This window comes from Oncorhynchus masou, chromosome 2, assembly GCF_036934945.1.
Source record: "Oncorhynchus masou masou isolate Uvic2021 chromosome 2, UVic_Omas_1.1, whole genome shotgun sequence".
Lineage (NCBI taxonomy): Eukaryota > Metazoa > Chordata > Actinopteri > Salmoniformes > Salmonidae > Oncorhynchus > Oncorhynchus masou.
In genome coordinates this window covers 10,893,774-10,915,095 of record NC_088213.1, presented here as the reverse complement: position 1 = coordinate 10,915,095, position 21,322 = coordinate 10,893,774, and the positions used below count along the sequence as shown (strand labels likewise).

General features: G+C 51.4%; 1 protein-coding gene across 1 annotated transcript in view; it reads left to right on the top strand.

Annotated features, from left to right (window-relative positions):
- LOC135555185 (mothers against decapentaplegic homolog 6-like) overlaps nucleotides 1-21,322 on the top strand; it is a 34,443-nt gene that overhangs the window by 4,748 nt on the left and 8,373 nt on the right. The gene's annotated exons all lie outside the window — the stretch shown is intronic.

Here is a 21,322-nt window from a genome sequence, read left to right as displayed (position 1 = left end):
TGACCAATAAGAAATTATTGTTTCAGGTTTCCTGTCGCAAAACATTTTGCTACGGTGTGCCTGCCCTGAAAGCAAACAACACAGTTCTTTTTAGTATGAGCACCCTAAAGGCAAAGAGGAGTATAGAACACGGGAGTAGCCCCCCCCCCCCCTAAAAGGTAAAGAGGAGTATAGAACACGGGAGTAGGCCCCCCTTAATGGTAAAGAGGGGTATAGAACACTGGAGTAGCCCCCCCCCCCCAAAGGAACAGAGGAGTATAGAACACGGGAGTAGCCCCACCCCTAAAGGTAAAGAGGAGTATAGAACACGGAGTAGCCCCCCCCCTTAAAGGTAAAGAGGAGTATAGAACACGGGAGTAGGCCCCCTTAATGGTAAAGAGGGGTATAGAACACGGGAGTAGCCCCCCCCCAAAGGAACAGAGGAGTATAGAACACGGGAGTAGCCCCACCCCTAAAGGTAAAGAGGAGTATAGAACACGGGAGTAGCCCCCCCCTTAAAGGTAAAGAGGAGTATAGAACACGGGAGTAGGCCCCCTTAATGGTAAAGAGGGGTATAGAACACGGGAGTAGCCCCCCCCCCCCAAAGGAACAGAGGAGTATAGAACACGGGAGTAGCCCCACCCCTAAAGGTAAAGAGGAGTATAGAACACGGGAGTAGCCCCCCCCCCAAAGGAACAGAGGAGTATAGAACACGGGAGTAGCCCCCCCCCAAAGGAACAGAGGAGTATAGAACACGGGAGTAGCCCCCCCCCCCTAAAGGAACAGAGGAGTATAGAACACGGGAGTAGCCCCCCCCCCCCTAAAGGAACAGAGGAGTATAGAACACGGGAGTAGCCCCCCCCCCTAAAGGAACAGAGGAGTATAGAACACGGGAGTAGCCCCCCTAAAGGAACAGAGGAGTATAGAACACGGGAGTAGCCCCCTCCCCCCCCTAAAGGAACAGAGGAGTATAGAACACGGGAGTAGCCCCCCCCCCAAAGGAACAGAGGAGTATAGAACACGGGAGTAGCCCCCTCCCCCCTAAAGGAACAGAGGAGTATAGAACACGGGAGTAGCCCCCTCCCCCCCCTAAAGGAACAGAGGAGTATAGAACACGGGAGTAGCCCCCTCCCCCCCCTAATGGAACAGAGGAGTATAGAACACGGGAGTAGCCCCCCCCCTTAAAGGAACAGAGGAGTATAGAACACGGGAGTAGCCCCCCCCCAAAGGAACAGAGGAGTATAGAACACGGGAGTAGCCCCCCCCTAAAGGAACAGAGGAGTATAGAACACGGAGTAGCCCCCCCCCTAAAGGTAAAGAGGAGTATAGAACACGGGAGTAGGCCCCCTTAATGGTAAAGAGGGGTATAGAACACGGGAGTAGCCCCCCCCCCAAAGGAACAGAGGAGTATAGAACACGGGAGTAGCCCCCCCCCCCCCTAAAGGAACAGAGGAGTATAGAACACGGGAGTAGCCCCCCCCCCAAAGGAACAGAGGAGTATAGAACACGGGAGTAGCCCCCCCCCCCCCCAAAGGAACAGAGGAGTATAGAACACGGGAGTAGCCCCCCCCCCTAAAGGAACAGAGGAGTATAGAACACGGGAGTAGCCCCCCCCCAAAGGAACAGAGGAGTATAGAACACGGGAGTAGCCCCCCCCCAAAGGAACAGAGGAGTATAGAACACGGGAGTAGCCCCCTCCCCCCTAAAGGAACAGAGGAGTATAGAACACGGGAGTAGCCCCCTCCCCCCTAAAGGAACAGAGGAGTATAGAACACGGGAGTAGCCCCCTCCCCCCCCCTAAAGGAACAGAGGAGTATAGAACACAGGAGTAGCCCCCCCCCCCAAAGGAACAGAGGAGTATAGAACACGGGAGTAGCCCCCTAAAGGAACAGAGGAGTATAGAACACGGAGTAGCCCCCTCCCCCCTAAAGGAACAGAGGAGTATAGAACACGGGAGTAGCCCCCCCCCCCCCTTAAAGGAACAGAGGAGTATAGAACACGGGAGTAGCCCCCCCCCAAAGGAACAGAGGAGTATAGAACACGGGAGTAGCCCCCCTAAAGGAACAGAGGAGTATAGAACACGGGAGTAGCCCCCTCCCCCTAAAGGAACAGAGGAGTATAGAACACAGGAGTAGCCCCCCCCCCCCAAAGGAACAGAGGAGTATAGAACACGGGAGTAGCCCCCTCCCCCCTAAAGGAACAGAGGAGTATAGAACACGGGAGTAGCCCCCTCCCCCCTAAAGGAACAGAGGGGTATAGAACACGGGAGTAGCCCCCCCCCCCCCTTAAAGGAACAGAGGAGTATAGAACACGGGAGTAGCCCCCCCCCCCCAAAGGAACAGAGGAGTATAGAACACGGGAGTAGCCCCCCCTAAAGGAACAGAGGAGTATAGAACACGGAGTAGCCCCCCCAAAGGAACAGAGGAGTATAGAACACGGGAGTAGCCCCCCCCCCCCCTAAAGGAACAGAGGAGTATAGAACACGGGAGTAGCCCCCCCCCCCCCCCCTAAAGGAACAGAGGAGTATAGAACACGGTAGCCCCCCTAAAGGAACAGAGGAGTATAGAACACGGGAGTAGCCCCCTCCCCCCTAAAGGAACAGAGGAGTATAGAACACGGGAGTAGGCCCCCTTAATGGTAAAGAGGGGTATAGAACACGGGAGTAGCCCCCCCCCCTAAAGGAACAGAGGAGTATAGAACACGGGAGTAGCCCCCCCCTAAAGGAACAGAGGAGTATAGAACACGGGAGTAGGCTCCCTAAATGTAAAGAGGAGTATAGAACACGGGAGTAGCCCCCTCCCCCTAAAGGAACAGAGGAGTATAGAACACGGGAGTAGCCCCCCTAAATGTAAAGAGGAGTATAGAACACGGGAGTAGCCCTCCCCCTAAAGGAACAGAGGAGTATAGAACACGGGAGTAGCCCCCCCCCTAAAGGAACAGAGGAGTATAGAACACGGGAGTAGCCCCCTCCCCCCCCTAAAGGAACAGAGGAGTATAGAACACGGGAGTAGCCCCCCCCCCTTAAAGGAACAGAGGAGTATAGAACACGGGAGTAGCCCCCCCCCCCAAAGGAACAGAGGAGTATAGAACACGGGAGAAGCCCCCCCTAAAGGAACAGAGGAGTATAGAACACGGGAGTAGCCCCCTCCCCCCCCTAAAGGAACAGAGGAGTATAGAACACAGGAGTAGCCCCCCCCCAAAGGAACAGAGGAGTATAGAACACGGGAGTAGCCCCCTCCCCCCCTAAAGGAACAGAGGAGTATAGAACACGGGAGTAGCCCCCCCCCCCCCTAAAGGAACAGAGGGGTATAGAACACGGAGTAGCCCCCCCCCCCCCCTTAAAGGAACAGAGGAGTATAGAACACGGGAGTAGCCCCCCCCCCCCAAAGGAACAGAGGAGTATAGAACACGGGAGTAGCCCCCCTAAAGGAACAGAGGAGTATAGAACACGGGAGTAGCCCCCCCCCAAAGGAACAGAGGAGTATAGAACACGGGAGTAGCCCCCCCCCCCTAAAGGAACAGAGGAGTATAGAACACGGGAGTAGCCCCCCCAAAGGAACAGAGGAGTATAGAACACGGGAGTAGCCCCCCCCCCCCCCAAAGGAACAGAGGAGTATAGAACACGGGAGTAGCCCCCCCCCCAAAGGAACAGAGGAGTATAGAACACGGGAGTAGCCCCCCCTAAAGGAACAGAGGAGTATAGAACACGGGAGTAGCCCCCCCCAAAGGAACAGAGGAGTATAGAACACGGGAGTAGCCCCCTCCCCCCAAAGGAACAGAGGAGTATAGAACACGGGAGTAGCCCCCCCCTAAAGGAACAGAGGAGTATAGAACACGGGAGTAGCCCCCCCCCCCCAAAGGAACAGAGGAGTATAGAACACGGGAGTAGCCCCCCCCCAAAGGAACAGAGGAGTATAGAACACGGGAGTAGCCCCCTCCCCCTAAAGGAACAGAGGAGTATAGAACACGGGAGTAGCCCCCCCCCTAAAGGAACAGAGGAGTATAGAACACGGGAGTAGCCCCCCCCCCCCAAAGGAACAGAGGAGTATAGAACACGGGAGTAGCCCCTCCCCCCTAAAGGAACAGAGGAGTATAGAACACGGGAGTAGCCCCCCCCCCCCCTAAAGGAACAGAGGAGTATAGAACACGGGAGTAGCCCCCTCCCCCCCCTAAAGGAACAGAGGAGTATAGAACACAGGAGTAGCCCCCCCCCCCCAAAGGAACAGAGGAGTATAGAACACGGGAGTAGCCCCCTCCCCCTAAAGGAACAGAGGAGTATAGAACACGGGAGTAGCCCCCTCCCCCCTAAAGGAACAGAGGAGTATAGAACACGGAGTAGCCCCCCCCCCCTAAAGGAACAGAGGAGTATAGAACACGGGAGTAGCCCCCCCCCCAAGGAACAGAGGAGTATAGAACACGGGAGTAGCCCCCCTAAAGGAACAGAGGAGTATAGAACACGGGAGTAGCCCCCTCCCCCCTAAAGGAACAGAGGAGTATAGAACACAGGAGTAGCCCCCCCAAAGGAACAGAGGAGTATAGAACACGGGAGTAGCCCCCCCCCCCCCCTAAAGGAACAGAGGAGTATAGAACACGGGAGTAGCCCCCTCCCCCTAAAGGAACAGAGGGGTATAGAACACGGGAGTAGCCCCCCCCCCTTAAAGGAACAGAGGAGTATAGAACACGGGAGTAGCCCCCCCCCTCAAAGGAACAGAGGAGTATAGAACACGGGAGTAGCCCCCCTAAAGGAACAGAGGAGTATAGAACACGGGAGTAGCCCCCCCCAAAGGAACAGAGGAGTATAGAACACGGGAGTAGCCCCCTCCCCCCTAAAGGAACAGAGGAGTATAGAACACGGGAGTAGCCCCCCCCCCCAAGGAACAGAGGAGTATAGAACACGGAGTAGCCCCCCCCCCCCCCCCTAAAGGAACAGAGGAGTATAGAACACGGGAGTAGCCCCCTCCCCCCTAAAGGAACAGAGGAGTATAGAACACGGGAGTAGGCCCCCTTAATGGTAAAGAGGGGTATAGAACACGGGAGTAGCCCCCCCCCCTAAAGGAACAGAGGAGTATAGAACACGGGAGTAGCCCCCCCCTAAAGGAACAGAGGAGTATAGAACACGGGAGTAGGCTCCCCTAAATGTAAAGAGGAGTATAGAACACGGGAGTAGCCCCCTTCCCCCCTAAAGGAACAGAGGAGTATAGAACACGGGAGTAGCCCCCCTAAATGTAAAGAGGAGTATAGAACACGGGAGTAGCCCTCCCCCTAAAGGAACAGAGGAGTATAGAACACGGGAGTAGCCCCCCCCTAAAGGAACAGAGGAGTATAGAACACGGGAGTAGCCCCCTCCCCCTAAAGGAACAGAGGAGTATAGAACACGGAGTAGCCCCCCCCCTTAAAGGAACAGAGGAGTATAGAACACGGAGTAGCCCCCCCCCAAAGGAACAGAGGAGTATAGAACACGGGAGTAGCCCCCCTAAAGGAACAGAGGAGTATAGAACACGGAGTAGCCCCCTCCCCCTAAAGGAACAGAGGAGTATAGAACACAGGAGTAGCCCCCCCCCAAAGGAACAGAGGAGTATAGAACACGGGAGTAGCCCCCTCCCCCCCAAAGGAACAGAGGAGTATAGAACACGGGAGTAGCCCCCTCCCCCCTAAAGGAACAGAGGGGTATAGAACACGGAGTAGCCCCCCCCCCCCCCCCCAAAGGAACAGAGGAGTATAGAACACGGGAGTAGCCCCCCCCCAAAGGAACAGAGGAGTATAGAACACGGGAGTAGCCCCCCTAAAGGAACAGAGGAGTATAGAACACGGGAGTAGCCCCCCCCCAAAGGAACAGAGGAGTATAGAACACGGGAGTAGCCCCCCTCCCCCCTAAAGGAACAGAGGAGTATAGAACACGGGAGTAGCCCCCCCCCAAAGGAACAGAGGAGTATAGAACACGGGAGTAGCCCCCCCCCAAAGGAACAGAGGAGTATAGAACACGGGAGTAGCCCCCTCCCCCCCCCTAAAGGAACAGAGGAGTATAGAACACGGGAGTAGGCCCCCTTAATGGTAAAGAGGGGTATAGAACACGGGAGTAGCCCCCCTAAAGGAACAGAGGAGTATAGAACACGGGAGTAGCCCCCCTAAAGGAACAGAGGAGTATAGAACACGGGAGTAGGCCCCCCTAAATGTAAAGAGGAGTATAGAACACGGGAGTAGCCCCCCTAAAGGAACAGAGGAGTATAGAACACGGGAGTAGCCCCCCTAAATGTAAAGAGGAGTATAGAACACGGGAGTAGCCCTCCCCCCTAAAGGAACAGAGGAGTATAGAACACGGGAGTAGCCCCCCCCCCTAAAGGAACAGAGGAGTATAGAACACGGGAGTAGGCCCCCTAAATGTAAAGAGGAGTATAGAACACGGGAGTAGCCCTCCCCCCTAAAGGAACAGAGGAGTATAGAACACGGGAGTAGCCCCCCTAAAGGAACAGAGGAGTATAGAACACGGGAGTAGGCCCCCTAAATGTAAAGAGGAGTATAGAACACGGGAGTAGCCCTCCCCCCTAAAGGAACAGAGGAGTATAGAACACGGGAGTAGCCCCCCTAAAGGAACAGAGGAGTATAGAACACGGGAGTAGCCCCTAAAGGAACAGAGGAGTATAGAACACGGGAGTAGGCCCCCTAAATGTAAAGAGGAGTATAGAACACGGGAGTAGGCCCCCCTAAATGTAAAGAGGAGTATAGAACACGGGAGTAGGCCCCCTAAATGTAAAGAGGAGTATAGAACACGGGAGTAGCCCCCCTAAATGTAAAGAGGAGTATAGTGTGCGAGTATCAACACGCTATGAGCCATAAATCAGGGTCAATGCGGACAAGGAGCATGGGGGCTGGAAAGTGGAAACCCAATTCCCAGAATTCCTTGTTTATGAGGTGGGGTTGCTTGTTATTTATTGGCCTTGCCAGTTGTCGACCACTGTACATGTTTTCAAGGACATGCTCATGTTATTGACAAAGAAAGTTACTCCAGGTGATAAGAAAATATAGAACCATGTTGGGAAACTGGTCTACTGTCAATACTAGAACTGGCCCACATATTGCTTTTCACTGACACATCATCAGCGACCAGACAGGCACTCACAACATGAGCAGCTGAGCTTCTTGTTGCCATCTATGGAAATGAGGTCCAGATGAGCAGACCTGACATCAGGGGTCTCCGCAATACTTCCATGATCATTTTACTCTTCTCTTTAAAAAGTCCCACAAAAAGTCAACGCAACCAGTAACATTGTATGCTGAAGCAATAGCATATTTCTGAAATTAATTTCACTCGAGTTCGCCCACGTTTCATCACCTACCTATGTGGATTTTGTTATCTGACATGAGTTCGCCTCCAAAACTAGAAAGGGTTAACAGTTAGTCTTGAGAATGGCAGCCCAAACACACAACCCTAGCCTAAGGTATATTGGCCCCCCCATCTGTATGTTTGCATAAATGGGCAAACTCTGCAGTTAATGAAGTTATTGTGTTGTGCTTTACTCCCTCTGTTGAAAGCCTATTAAGACCAACCAAAGAGAGGGCCACATAATGCTCCTTTTGTGAAAGTCAGATGGAGGGGGTCTCCTACAATCTAGATGCCACAGCAATGTAGCTATGTTCTCACTCTTTCTCTCTGCCCCCCCCTCTCTCTGTCTCTCTCTCTTTCTCTCTGCCCCCCCCCTCTCTCTGTCTCTCTCTCTTTCTCTCTGCCCCTCTCTCTGTCTCTCACTCTTTCTCTCTGCCTCCCCCTTTCTCTCTGTCTCTCTCTCTTTCTCTCTGACCCCCCCTCTCACTGTCTCTCTCTCTTTCTCTCTGCCCCTCTCTCTGTCTCTCACTCTTTCTCTCTGCCTCCCCTTTCTCTCTCTCTCACTCTTTCTCTCTGCCTCCCCCCTCTCTCTCTGTCTCTCTCTCTTTCTCTCTGCCCCTCTCTGTCTCTCTTTCTCTCTGCCCCCCTCTCTCTCTCTCTGTCTCTCTCTCTTTCTCTCTGCCCCTCTCTCTCTCTCCCCCCCCCTCTCTCTCTCTGTCTCTCTCTCTTTCTCTCTGCCCCTCTCTCTCTCTCTCTCTCCCTCCCCCCTCTCCCCTCTCTCTCTCTCTCTCTCTCTCTGTCTCTCTCTCTTTCTCTCTGCCCCTCTCTCTCTCTCTCTCCCTCCCCCTCTCCCCCCCTCTCTCGCTCCCTCTCTCCCTGTCCCCCTCTCCCACTCCCTCTCTCTCCCCCTCCCTCTCTCTCCCTGTCCCCCTCTCCCACTCTCTCCCCATCCCCCACTCCCTCTCTCTCCCCATCCCCCTCTCCCACTCCCTCTCTCTTCCCTCAAATCCCTCCATTCCTCTGGGTAATTGAGCAGTTGAAGGGGGTTGGCATTTTGTAAAGCAGAGTGGAGCAGAGTTCTGGTAAGAGGGGCTTTGGGGGGCTGGCTCGCAGGGCTGGCTGAAGCAGGAAACAGTCCCCTCTGGTTGAAACTGGAGTCCTGTTTGTTTACGCTGGGGGTCCTTGTAGTGCGGAGAGAGACCGCAGACTCACTCCATCAAACTCCCCTGCCCAGCTCGTGGGGTGTTGAAAGGTGAACTAGCGTTATGTCCAACCTATCTTGAGCCGACTGTTTGTTCATAGCCAATCAAGAGTAAACAGCCCTGAAAGCCCCGCCATGAGCCCCCATAGTCGTTCAGTTAGTTAGTGTGATGTGTGTCGTTCCCAAACTCTTTACTCCCCAAATGTTTTATTCTCTTGTTACTGTTTACAGGAATCATGGCACATTCCCTAGCTACTGTTGCTTCTACAAACTCCCAACACTTTTAGCTTCCTTCTGAATCTGCTGAAAGTGGAGTTTTGGGGTTAACATTTCTGATTCAAAGTGAGTGCATTCAGTCCTGTCAATCCACAATGTTGATGTTGGTTGTAATTTGTAGCAGGCACACAGAGCCAGTGACCCAGAGATAACTAAGGGAGGGCTTCTCCTATTGTTGGCCAGGAGAGTTGAGTGGAAATGGAAAGATCAATTACCAAAGGTGGTCTGTGTGGTCCCTTCACTGCCCCGCCCCCCAGGCTGGATCAAATGACAGGAGGGGGAATAAGGAAGGAGTGCAGCAGGCACACAAATGGTTTCATTCCTCAACGTTTAAAGGTCAAATGAAATCAACCTATTCAGAACTTCTTCTTTTTTTTAAATTCAGCCTCAGTTTAGTTTATCTGTATGGATTAGATTATTGTGAAATCATTTCTCTTCATACTTTACAACTGATCCGTTCAGACTACATTCACAAAAGGTTGTGATTTAAGGTGTAAAAAAAATGAAAGGGTGGCATTTGGTTGAATAATCTCTGATCTCTTTATTCATGTTAAAACAGTTGTTGTGAAGGTCTTCCAGCAGACAGGGTGTGGTGCATACCTTCTACACAGACCTTCACCATCCCATCACTTAACCTGAAAACACACCACAAAATGTCCCTTGCTTTACAAATGGAAGTGTCAACTGGAAGCTTTTAGGGCTTTTAGGGGGGCCAGCTAGCGAGCTAGCTATCTCTACCTTCGGTCTAAGGTCTGTAAATAACACAGGGGTAAACCGCGTGTCACAGGCCTGTTTGTCGTTAAGGCCTCATTCATGGGAAAGCCAGGGCAATGCCTTGTGTGAGACGCTCAGGAATGTCTGTCTGAATGACCTGGTGGAGATAACATCGGCGCTGAGGACTCTCATAGGGGTTCTACCAGGACACAGGCTAACTCAGCACTCTACACAAGAACACTATCAAGGAAGAGATCTATTGAACTTGATGTGGAGACTAGAGGCATAAGCAAAGCATACCAGCTCAACCCTTTTTTCCTACCGAAGGTAATGGGGGACCATGTAAGATCAGGCAGATTATCAGGGTAGGACCGTTTGATGTTGATTCACGAAGGTAACTATATTTGTTGCGTGTTGTTTCTTCAAAGTGTAAGAGCATAAAAGAGAGATTCCACTGCTGCTGGTATTGCGTTGAGACATAACATGTGTCTAACTGGCTACATCTAAAAATGAATTGGCTTCCTCTCCTTGCCTCCTCTCTATATTATCCACTGACCTACACAAAGACCAGATAGTTCAAGGTAATTATGCTACATGAGCTTCCCGTACTGTTCTGACCCATCCTGGATCCTATCCTGGATCCAAGCTAGCTGCTTTACAGTAATGAGACTGGGTATGAGTTGCACTCTAGTCTTGAGGTGAGGTGAGTGGACCCACTTCCTCTTTGCCCACCCTCCCAAATCCTATTTTTTGCGGCTTGTTGGTTTAAGCGGTGCGAGGAGGAATCAGTCAAACAACATCCTGCTTCAGAGCCCCTGTCTGCTCTTGTAGCCTCGCCAGGCCATGAATTGGCCCTTTGACTGTGGGGGCACGGCACTGGAATGCTGGGAAGAGAAGAGGGGGGGCCAGAGTGTTTCAGAAACAAGGAGAGGATGGTGGGGAGGAGGGGGAGTTCGAGAGTTACAGCTGATTCGTGTTCGAACGTATCGCCATCAGGACGAGGTTTTGTAGAAGTCCGTGTGTGTTTTCTATGCTGTGACTGACGCGCTACATTTCCAGCCACACCAGGGCTGCACAATTCAAGTCTTTAAAGCCCATAGTCTGGTTTTAGCTGCCACTTAATGGACCCATACCTGAACTCCCTGGTATCAATTAATCTCTGATTAGAAGTCAAAGATGAAAATGTACTACTACATACTAAAACCAGCATACTAAAGTGTCTGGGACCCTCGAGGGTCCCTACAGAAACATTATTCTTCCCATCTCAGGGTTCCCTGTTTGACCTGAAGCGATAGCATGTCCCTTTGACCTGAAGCGATAACGTTGTCCCTTTGACCTGAAGCGATAGCATGTCCCTTTGACCTGAAGCGATAGCGTTGTCCCTTTGACCTGAAGCGATAGCGTTGTCCCTTTGACCTGAAGCGATAGCATGTCCCTATGACCTGAAGTGATAGCATGTCCCTATGACCTGAAGTGATAGCGTTGTCCCTTTGACCTGAAGTGATAGCGGGGTCCCTTTGACCTGAAGTGATGGCGGGGTCCCTTTGACCTGAAGTGATAGCATGTCCCTTTGACCTGAAGCAATAGCTTTGTCTCTTTGACCTGAAGCAATAGCTTTGTCTCTTTGACCTGAAGCAATAGCTTTGTCCCTTTGACCTGAAGCAATAGCTTTGTCCCTTTGACCTGAAGTGATAGCGGTGTCCCTTTGACCTGAAGCGATAGCATGTCCCTTTGACCTGAAGCGATAGCGTTGTCCCTTTGACCTGAAGTGATAGCGTTGTCCCTTTGACCTGAAGCGATAGCGTTGTCCCTTTGACCTGAAGCGATAGCATATCCCTTTGACCTGAAGTGATAGCGGTGTCCCTTTGACCTGAAGCGATAGCATGTCCCTTTGACCTGAAGCGATAACGTTGTCCCTTTGACCTGAAGCGATAGCATTGTCCCTTTGACCTGAAGCGATAGCATTGTCCCTTTGACCTGAAGCGATAGCATGTCCCTTTGACCTGAAGCGATAGCGTTGTCCCTTTGACCTGAAGCGATAGCGTTGTCCCTTTGACCTGAAGCGATGCATATCCCTTTGACCTGAAGTGTCCCTTTGACCTGAAGCGATAGCATGTCCCTTTGACCTGAAGCGATAACGTTGTCCCTTTGACCTGAAGCGATAGCATTGTCCCTTTGACCTGAAGCGATAGCGTTGTCCCTTTGACCTGAAGCGATAGCATTGTCCCTTTGACCTGAAGCGATAGCATTGTCCCTTTGACCTGAAGCGATAGCGTTGTCCCTTTGACCTGAAGGGATAGCGTTGTCCCTTTGACCTGAAGGGATAGCATTGTCCCTTTGACCTGAAGCGATAGCGTTGTCCCTTTGACCTGAAGGGATAGCATTGTCCCTTTGACCTGAAGCGATAGCATGTCCCTTTGACCTGAAGCGATAGCGTTGTCCCTTTGACCTGAAGCGATAGCGTGGTCCCTTTGACCTGAAGCGATAGCGTGGTCCCTTTGACCTGAAGGGATAGCATGTCCCTTTGACCTGAAGTGATAACGTTGTCCCTTTGACCTGAAGCGATAACGTTGTCCCTTTGACCTGAAGCGATAGCGTGGTCCCTTTGACCTGAAGCGATAGCGTGGTCCCTTTGACCTGAAGCGATAGCGTGGTCCCTTTGACCTGAAGCGATAGCGTGGTCCCTTTGACCTGAAGCGATAGCGTGGTCCCTTTGACCTGAAGCGATAGCGTGGTCCCTTTGACCTGAAGCGATAGCGTGGTCCCTTTGACCTGAAGCGATAGCGTGGTCCCTTTGACCTGAAGCGATAGCGTGGTCCCTTTGACCTGAAGCGATAGCGTGGTCCCTTTGACCTGAAGCGATAGCGTGGTCCCTTTGACCTGAAGCGATAGCGTGGTCCCTTTGACCTGAAGCGATAGCATGTCCCTTTGACCTGAAGCGATAGCATGTCCCTTTGACCTGAAGCGATAGCGTGGTCCCTTTGACCTGAAGCGATAGCCCTTTGACCTGAAGTCGTGGTCTTTGACCTGAAGCGATAGCGTTGTCCCTTTGACCTGAAGCGATAGCGTGGTCCCTTTGACCTGAAGCGATAGCGTGGTCCCTTTGACCTGAAGCGATAGCGTTGTCCCTTTGACCTGAAGGGATAGCATGTCACTTTGACCTGAAGCGATAGCGTGGTCCCTTTGACCTGAAGCGACAGCGTGGTCCCTTTGACCTGAAGCGACAGCGTGGTCCCTTTGACCTGAAGCGATAGCGTTGTCCCTTTGACCTGAAGCGACAGCGTGGTCCCTTTGACCTGAAGCGATAGCGTTGTCCCTTTGACCTGAAGCGACAGCGTGGTCCCTTTGACCTGAAGCGATAGCGTGGTCCCTTTGACCTGAAGCGACAGCGTGGTCCCTTTGACCTGAAGCGATAGCGTGTCCCTTTGACCTGAAGCGACAGCGTGGTCCCTTTGACCTGAAGCGATAGCGTTGTCCCTTTGACCTGAAGCGACAGCGTGGTCCCTTTGACCTGAAGCGATAGCGTGGTCCCTTTGACCTGAAGCGATAGCATGGTCCCTGGCATGCGTACAACACTTCCTCTTATGCATGACTGAGACACATTAGAGTATGGAATTCAACATTAAGAGCTGGCCCATTAACCACTTGCCATTTCCTCAAATATTTTCCATGGCGGCTCTTTTTCACTGGGAGCACATAGGTCCAGAGCTAGAAGCAGAGCTCTGGCTCACTGCTGCTTTCCACTACCTTTAGACTAGCGCCACTACAGGGGGTCTTTACAACTGGAAGCAGATGCCTTTCACTCTTCAACCACTGATTTAAAAGGATTTGATAGGTGAAAGCAGTATGGCTGAAATCTATCCAGTCCTTTTACCAAGCAGTGGTCCAAGAAATGTTACCTTTTTTTTAACTAGGCAAGTCAGTCAAGAAACAAATGATAATTTACAATGACGGCCTACCGGGGAACAGTGGGTTATAACTGCCTTGTTCAGAACAACTGATCATTACCTTGTCAGCTCAGGGATTCAATCCAGCATCCTTCCGGTAACTGGCCCAACACTCTAACCACTAGGCTACCTGCCGCCTTGAAGATGGTGAGGAAAGGAAGCCATTTTAGATTGGTCACAGCATATAGATGTGTCCACCTTTATGATGTCATTCTATGAGCAACCTGCCAGACAGACTTCCATTGGTAGTGATTCTCAGTGTTTCCAAGCGACTGTTTGGCATTTGCTGTTTTTTTTGTCGAAGAAGCACGTTGGTGAATTTCACAAAGCAATGGAAAAACGGTTAAAAACTTGATTAAAAAACGGCAATGGTGAGCTTGTGAAATCGCCTGTAAGACCTCTCCTCTCCAGTGTAGTGTAGGAAGTCTGGAAGCTACATGCCTGTAGAACACAGACCCCTCCTCTCCAGTGTAGTGTAGGAAGTCTGGAAGCTACATGCCTGTAGAACACAGACCCCTCCTCTCCAGTGTAGTGTAGGAAGTCTGGAAGCTACATGCCTGTAGAACACAGATCCCTCCTCTCCAGTGTAGTGTAGGAAGTCTGGAAGCTACATGCCTGTAGAACACAGACCTCTCCTCTCCAGTGTAGTGTAGGAAGTCTGGAAGCTACATGCCTGTAGAACACAGACCCCTCCTCTCCAGTGTAGTGTAGGAAGTCTGGAAGCTACATGCCTGTAGAACACAGACCTCTCCTCTCCAGTGTAGTGTAGGAAGTCTGGAAGCTACATGCCTGTAGAACACAGACCTCTCCTCTCCAGTGTAGTGTAGGAAGTCTGGAAGCTACATGCCTGTAGAACACAGACCTCTCCTCTCCAGTGTAGTGTAGGAAGTCTGGAAGCTACATGCCTGTAGAACACAGACCCCTCCTCTCCAGTGTAGTGTAGGAAGTCTGGAAGCTACATGCCTGTAGAACACAGACCCCTCCTCTCCAGTGTAGTGTAGGAAGTCTGGAAGCTACATGCCTGTAGAACACAGACCTCTCCTCTCCAGTGTAGTGTAGGAAGTCTGGAAGCTACATGCCTGTAGAACACAGACCCCTCCTCTCCAGTGTAGTGTAGGAAGTCTGGAAGCTACATGCCTGTAGAACACAGACCTCTCCTCTCCAGTGTAGTGTAGGAAGTCTGGAAGCTACATGCCTGTAGAACACAGACCTCTCCTCTCCAGTGTAGTGTATGAAGTCTGGAAGCTACATGCCTGTAGAACACAGATCCCTCCTCTCCAGTGTAGTGTAGGAAGTCTGGAAGCTACATGCCTGTAGAACACAGACCTCTCCTCTCCAGTGTAGTGTAGGAAGTCTGGAAGCTACATGCCTGTAGAACACAGACCTCTCCTCTCCAGTGTAGTGTAGGAAGTCTGGAAGCTACATGCCTGTAGAACACAGACCCCTCCTCTCCAGTGTAGTGTAGGAAGTCTGGAAGCTACATGCCTGTAGAACACAGACCCCTCCTCTCCAGTGTAGTGTAGGAAGTCTGGAAGCTACATGCCTGTAGAACACAGACCCCTCCTCTCCAGTGTAGTGTAGGAAGTCTGGAAGCTACAAGACAATTAGTGAGTTTTGAGGTCAACAGACAAGAAGTGGGGATCCTGGTTTGGTGTGTCATGTTGCATTTAGTTCTCTATCTCTCATGTTTTCTCCATTTCTCTGTATGTTACTACTAGAGGTCGACCAATTAATCGGACTGGCCAATTAATTAGGGCCATTACCAGTTTTCAGAACAATCGGACAATAGGAAATCTGTATTTTTGGACACCGATTTAGCGGGGTGCGTGCTAATAGCATTTCAAACGTTACCCGCTCTGAGAGTTGGAGTAGTTGTTCCCCTTGCTCTGCATGGGTAATGCTGCTTCGAGAGTGGCTGTTGTCGATGTGTTCCTGGTTCGAGCCCAGGTAGGAGCGAGGAGAGGGACGGAAGCTATATTGTTACACTGGCAATGCTAAAGTGCCTATAAAAACATCCGATAGACAAAGGTTAATGAAATACAGATGGTATAGAGAGAAATAGTCCTATAATTCCTATAATAACTACAACCTAAAACTTCTTACCTGGGAATATTGAAGACTCATGTTAAAAGGAACCACCAGCTTTCATATGTTCTCATGTTCTGAGCAAGGAACTGAAACGTTAGCTTTCTTACATGGCACATGTAAAAAAACTCTCTCTCTCTCTCCTTCTCTCTCCATTTCTCTGTACGTTACTACCCTTAATCAGTCTCACTCTCTCTCTCGCTCTCTCTCTTCTCTCTCTCTCTCTCTCTCTCTCCCTCTCATTCTCTCTCCATTTCTCTGTACGTTACTACCCTTACTCAGTCTCTCTCTCTCTCTCTCTCTCTCTCTCTCTCATTCTCTCTCTATATCTCTGTATGTTACTATCTTTACTCAGTCTCCCCCCTCTCTCTCTCTCTCTCTCTCTCTCTCTCATTCTCTCTCCATTTCTCTGTATGTTACTACCCTTACTCAGTCTCTCTCTCTCTCTCATTCTCTCTCTCTCTCATTCTCTCTCTATATCTCTGTATGTTACTATCTTTACTCAGTCTCCCCCTCTCTCTCTCTCTCTCTCTCTCTCTCTCCGCTCTCCTCCCTCCATGTAGTCAGGCTGTCGCAATGTAAAATAGGGTTTAAATTACAGGACTGGCTGTGGCTTTCCATCGTTCCGTCAGAGTTTTTGCCAACTCGCAATTTGCCTAATGGAAGGCTGCCATGCTGTTGAACCTAAAGATTATTTGCAGATGTTGACAGGCAATGACTTTATGAAATGTTGGAAATTGTCGCGTGTGCTTTTTGAAGGAACGGTTGGTTAAGTTCGGTTTGTTTGAGAGAAGTTCTGTTTGCCTTGTTTAAGGAAATATTAGCTCGCCGTGTTGTTGTTGAGTTCACTGTGTGTGTTTGTGCCCTAGAGACATATGGGGCGGTGTGTGTTTGTGCCCTAGAGACATACGGGGCGGTGTGTGTGTTTGTGCCCTAGAGACATACGGACGGTGTGTGTTTGTGCCCTAGAGACATACGGGGCGGTGTGTGTGTTTGTGCCCTAGAGACATACGGGCGGTGTGTGTGTTTGTGCCCTAGAGACATACGGGGCTGTGTGTGTTTGTGCCCTAGAGACATACGGGGCGGTGTGTGTTTGTGCCCTAGAGACATACGGACGGTGTGTGTTTGTGCCTTAGAGACATACGGGGCGGTGTGTGTGTTTGTGCCCTAGAGACATACGGACGGTGTGTGTTTGTGCCCTAGAGACATACGGGGCGGTGTGTGTTTGTGCCCTAGAGACATACGGGGCGGTGTGTGTTTGTGCCCTAGAGACATACGGGGCGGTGTGTGTTGGTGCCCTAGAGACATATGGGGCGGTGTGTGTGTTTGTGCCCTAGAGACATACGGGGCGGTGTGTGTTTGTGCCCTAGAGACATACGGGGCGGTGTGTGTGTTTGTGCCCTAGAGACATACGGACGGTGTGTGTTTGTGCCCTAGAGACATACGGACGGTGTGTGTTTGTGCCCTAGAGACATATGGGGCGGTGTGTGTTTGTGCCCTAGAGACATACGGGGCGGTGTGTGTGTTTTGTGTGTGTCTGCTTATGCGTGTGATTGCTTTCGTCAGTGTGTGTGTGTGTGTGTGTGTGTGTGTGTGTGTGTGTGTGTGTGTGTGTGTGTATGTGTTCCTGCGCTGCATGATGTGATGGAAAGAGGCTACTTGAGACATCACGCTGACAGGAGCTATTTTTCTCATGCCTGGGCCAGATGGATAGGTGGGTGTAGGGGTTTCTCATGCCTGGGCCAGATGGATAGGTGGGTGTAGGAGTTTCTCATGCCTGGGCCAGATGGATAGGTGGGTGTAGGAGTTTCTCTTGCCTGGGCCAGATGGATAGTTGGGTGTAGGAGTGTCTCATGCCTGGGCCAGATGGATAGGTGGGTGTAGAAGTTTCTCATGCCTGGGCCAGATGGATAGGTGGGTGTAGGGGTTTCTCATGCCTGGGCCAGATGGATAGGTGGGTGTAGGAGTTTCTCATGCCTGGGCCAGATGGATAGGTGGGTGTAGGAGTTTCTCATGCCTGGGCCAGATGGATAGGTGGGTGTAGGAGTGTCTCATGCCTGGGCCAGATGGATAGGTGGGTGTAGGAGTTTCTCATGCCTGGGCCAGATGGATAGGTGGGTTCAGAAGTTTCTCATGCCTGGGCCAGATGGATAGGTGGGTGTAGAAGTTTCTCATGCCTGGGCCAGATGGATAGGTTTGTGTAGGAGTGTCTCATGCCTGGGCCAGATGGATAGGTGGGTGTAGGAGTTTCTCATGCCTGGGCCAGATGGATAGGTGGGTGTAGGAGTTTCTCATGCCTGGGCCAGATGGATAGGTGGGTGTAGGAGTTTCTCATGCCTGGGCCAGATGGATAGGTGGGTGTAGGAGTTTCTCATGCCTGGGCCAGATGGATAGGTGGGTGTAGGAGTGTCTCATGCCTGGGCCAGATGGATAGGTGGGTTCAGAAGTTTCTCATGCCTGGGCCAGATGGATAGGTGGGTGTAGAAGTTTCTCATGCCTGGGCCAGATGGATAGGTGGGTCTAGGAGTGTCTCATGCCTGGGCCAGATGGATAGGTGGGTGTAGAAGTTTCTCATGCCTGGGCCAGATGGATAGGTGGGTGTAGGAGTGTCTCATGCCTGGGCCAGATGGATAGGTGGGTGTAGGAGTGTCTCATGCCTGGGCCAGATGGATAGGTGGGTGTAGGAGTTTCTCATGCCTGGGCCAGATGGATAGGTGGGTGTAGGAGTGTCTCATGCCTGGGCCAGATGGATAGGTGGGTGTAGGAGTTTCTCATGCATGGGCCAGATGGATAGGTGGGTGTAGGAGTGTCTCATGCCTGGGGCAGATGGATAGGTGGGTGTAGGAGTGTCTCATGCCTGGGCCAGATGGATAGGTGGGTTCAGAAGTTTCTCATGCCTGGGCCAGATGGATAGGTGGGTGTAGAAGTTACTCATGCCTGGGCCAGATGGATAGGTGGGTGTAGGAGTGTCTCATGCCTGGGCCAGATGGATAGGTGGGTGTAGAAGTTTCTCATGCCTGGGCCAGATGGATAGGTGGGTGTAGGAGTGTCTCATGCCTGGGCCAGATGGATAGGTGGGTGTAGAAGTTTCTCATGCCTGGGCCAGATGGATAGGTGGGTGTAGGAGTGTCTCATGCCTGGGCCAGATGGATAGGTGGGTGTAGGAGTTTCTCATGCCTGGGCCAGATGGATAGGTGGGTGTAGGAGTTTCTCATGCCTGGGCCAGATGGATAGGTGGGTGTAGGAGTGTCTCATGCCTGGGCCAGATGGATAGGTGGGTGTAGGAGTTTCTCATGCCTGGGCCAGATGGATAGGTGGGTGTAGGAGTGTCTCATGCCTGGGCCAGATGGATAGGTGGGTGTAGGAGTTTCTCATGCATGGGCCAGATGGATAGGTGGGTGTAGGAGTGTCTCATGCCTGGGGCAGATGGATAGGTGGGTGTAGGAGTTAAACAGAGGCTCCTCTCCTCACCACAGCTCCATTCAGCTCTGACACCCAGAGCTTTCAATGAAGGTCGTGTCTCCAAGTGATTCATCTGAAACCACATCCATTAGTGAGCCTCATGGACTGTCCTGTAACGTCGTACTTGACGAAATGATACTGCACCGACATTCATACAGTATCTTGTCTGTGTCCGGCTCGTTAATAATCGCCCAAACGAAAGATAAACAGTCAGGGAACATCGGGAATTCCCCAAAACGATGAATAGTGGACTATGTTTGGCGTCGAGGAAATAATACCCATTTTCAGTGTGGCCCTCCAGACCTTGTTGAAGGCCAAATGCTGCCCCCGGGGCAAAATGACACCCCTTCTTTAGAGGTTGTTTCTGGACATGCCCTTACTTTCATTTAGAGTCTAACTGAAAACCATGTGAGAGGGACTGTGAGATGTCCGCCCCCTCCCCTTAACTGACCAGAGTAGGACGTGTTAGGGAAGAGGGCTTGTCCAGGAATGTGTAGGGTCTCAGCCTGTCCCCCTGCCCAACCCCCCTGGCCCTCAGCCTGTCCCTCTGCCCAACCCCCCTGGCCCTCAGCCTGTCCCCCTGCCCAACCCCCCTGGCCCTCAGCCTGTCCCCCTGCCCAACCCCCCTGGCCCTCAGCCTGTCCCCCTGCCCAACCCCCCTAGCCCTCAGCCTGTTCAGTGACATGATTGGCTGTAACACAGTATGACATATTGGTCCTGCCCCATTTATACAACTAGAGACGTATCGTTCTAGTCATTGTATTTATTCTGTTTTAGATGGAGTGTGTGTTCCTCAGGCTACATAGAGGAGTTGAGCCTCTCTGTTTGCTCTGCCCTCTCCTCAGTACACTTTGATGTTAAAGTAGAGAAAACAGAAGAAACTGTCTGCTTTCTGTCCTCATGTTCTAGAGACTACTGTCATACATACTGTAGGACTAATAACCCTCCTCCTGCCCAGCAGTCTCAACGGGAACGCTGTTCCTTCCCTGCCCTTGCGTGTTCACCCCATGTCTTATGTTTTCTCTTCAGTGATTGGTTGAAGTGAAGAGTCTAGCAGTGTTATTTTTGTGTCCCTTTTTGTTAGAAATCCACTTCTGAGGAAAGAAGGAAGGATGATTCAGCAGATATGACATTGAATGTGCTCTAGTCCACCCATCTCTACATAGATCCATACTGACCCACACCGTACAGAGGCTACACACAGAGAGAGCACTGAGTGTGCCTTGTTGCCATAACTCATTCAATCTTCTGCTTGAATGCATTTTCCAATGAACAAAAAAATCACAAGCACAACTGACTGGCGGCCAGCAGACCCTGTTGTTGTCTGTGTTGTCTGGCTGATGATACAGTCTTCTGATGGTAGAGATATCCCAGACTCCAACCTAAATGTGGCCCTGCTAGATGGAAGTTGCCCTGTAATGATAGTTGTCTCCAAAAACACAGGTCCGGGCCGTACCACTAGACTGCCAGGCAGGGGTGCCGGGAGGGTGTAGGATATTTTAGATTTTCGAGCCTTTCGGAAATTCGAGGAACTTTAATTGAATGAAACATCTCTTGAATGCCCAGTCATAAATAATGGAGAGGCTGGGTTTGTCAAGGTTGTTGTCGGTGGCTGAATTCTATCCTCCCCTGTCGTCCCTGGTTCCCTCCCCCCTTCTCCCCCTCTTCTCTGTCAGCGCAGTGGAAGAGTCTAATAACTGGAGGGGAATCTAATCCTTGGCACAGGATGAGAGACATGGGTCTCCCTCCCTCCCCCAGTCTCTTTTTCTCTCTCACTCTCAAGTCTCTCCCACTTTTTTTTTCTGGTGCTGGCTATGGTTGGCAGGGTCTCTCTCTTTCACTCTCTCTCTCTCTCAATCTCTGTTGCTTGCTCCCTCTCTTTCAATCTTTCTCTCTCTCTCTCTCTCCCTCTCTCTCAGTCTCTGTTGCTTGCTCTCTCTCTCTCTCTCTCTCTCTCTCTCTCTCTCTCACTCCCTCTCTCTCCCTCAGTCTCTGTTGCTTGCTCTCTCTCTCTCTCCCTCTCACTCTCTCTCCCTCAGTCTCTGTTGCTTGCTCTCTCTCTCTTTCTCTCTCTCTCTCTCACTCCCTCTCTCTCCCCCTCTCTCTCTCAATCTCTGTTGCTCCCTCTCTCTCTCTCCCTCCCTCTCTCTCAATCTCTGTTGCTCCCTCTCTCTCAATCTCTGTTGCTTGCTCCCTCTCTCTCTTTCTGTCGTTCTCTCTGTCTCTCTCTCCCTCTCTCTGTCTTTCTTTCTCTCTCTCTCTCCCTCCCTCTCTTTTTTTCCCTCCGTGCTGGTGGAGGTTGGCAGGAGTTTCCTACACAGTCAGAGCTAGCTGCAA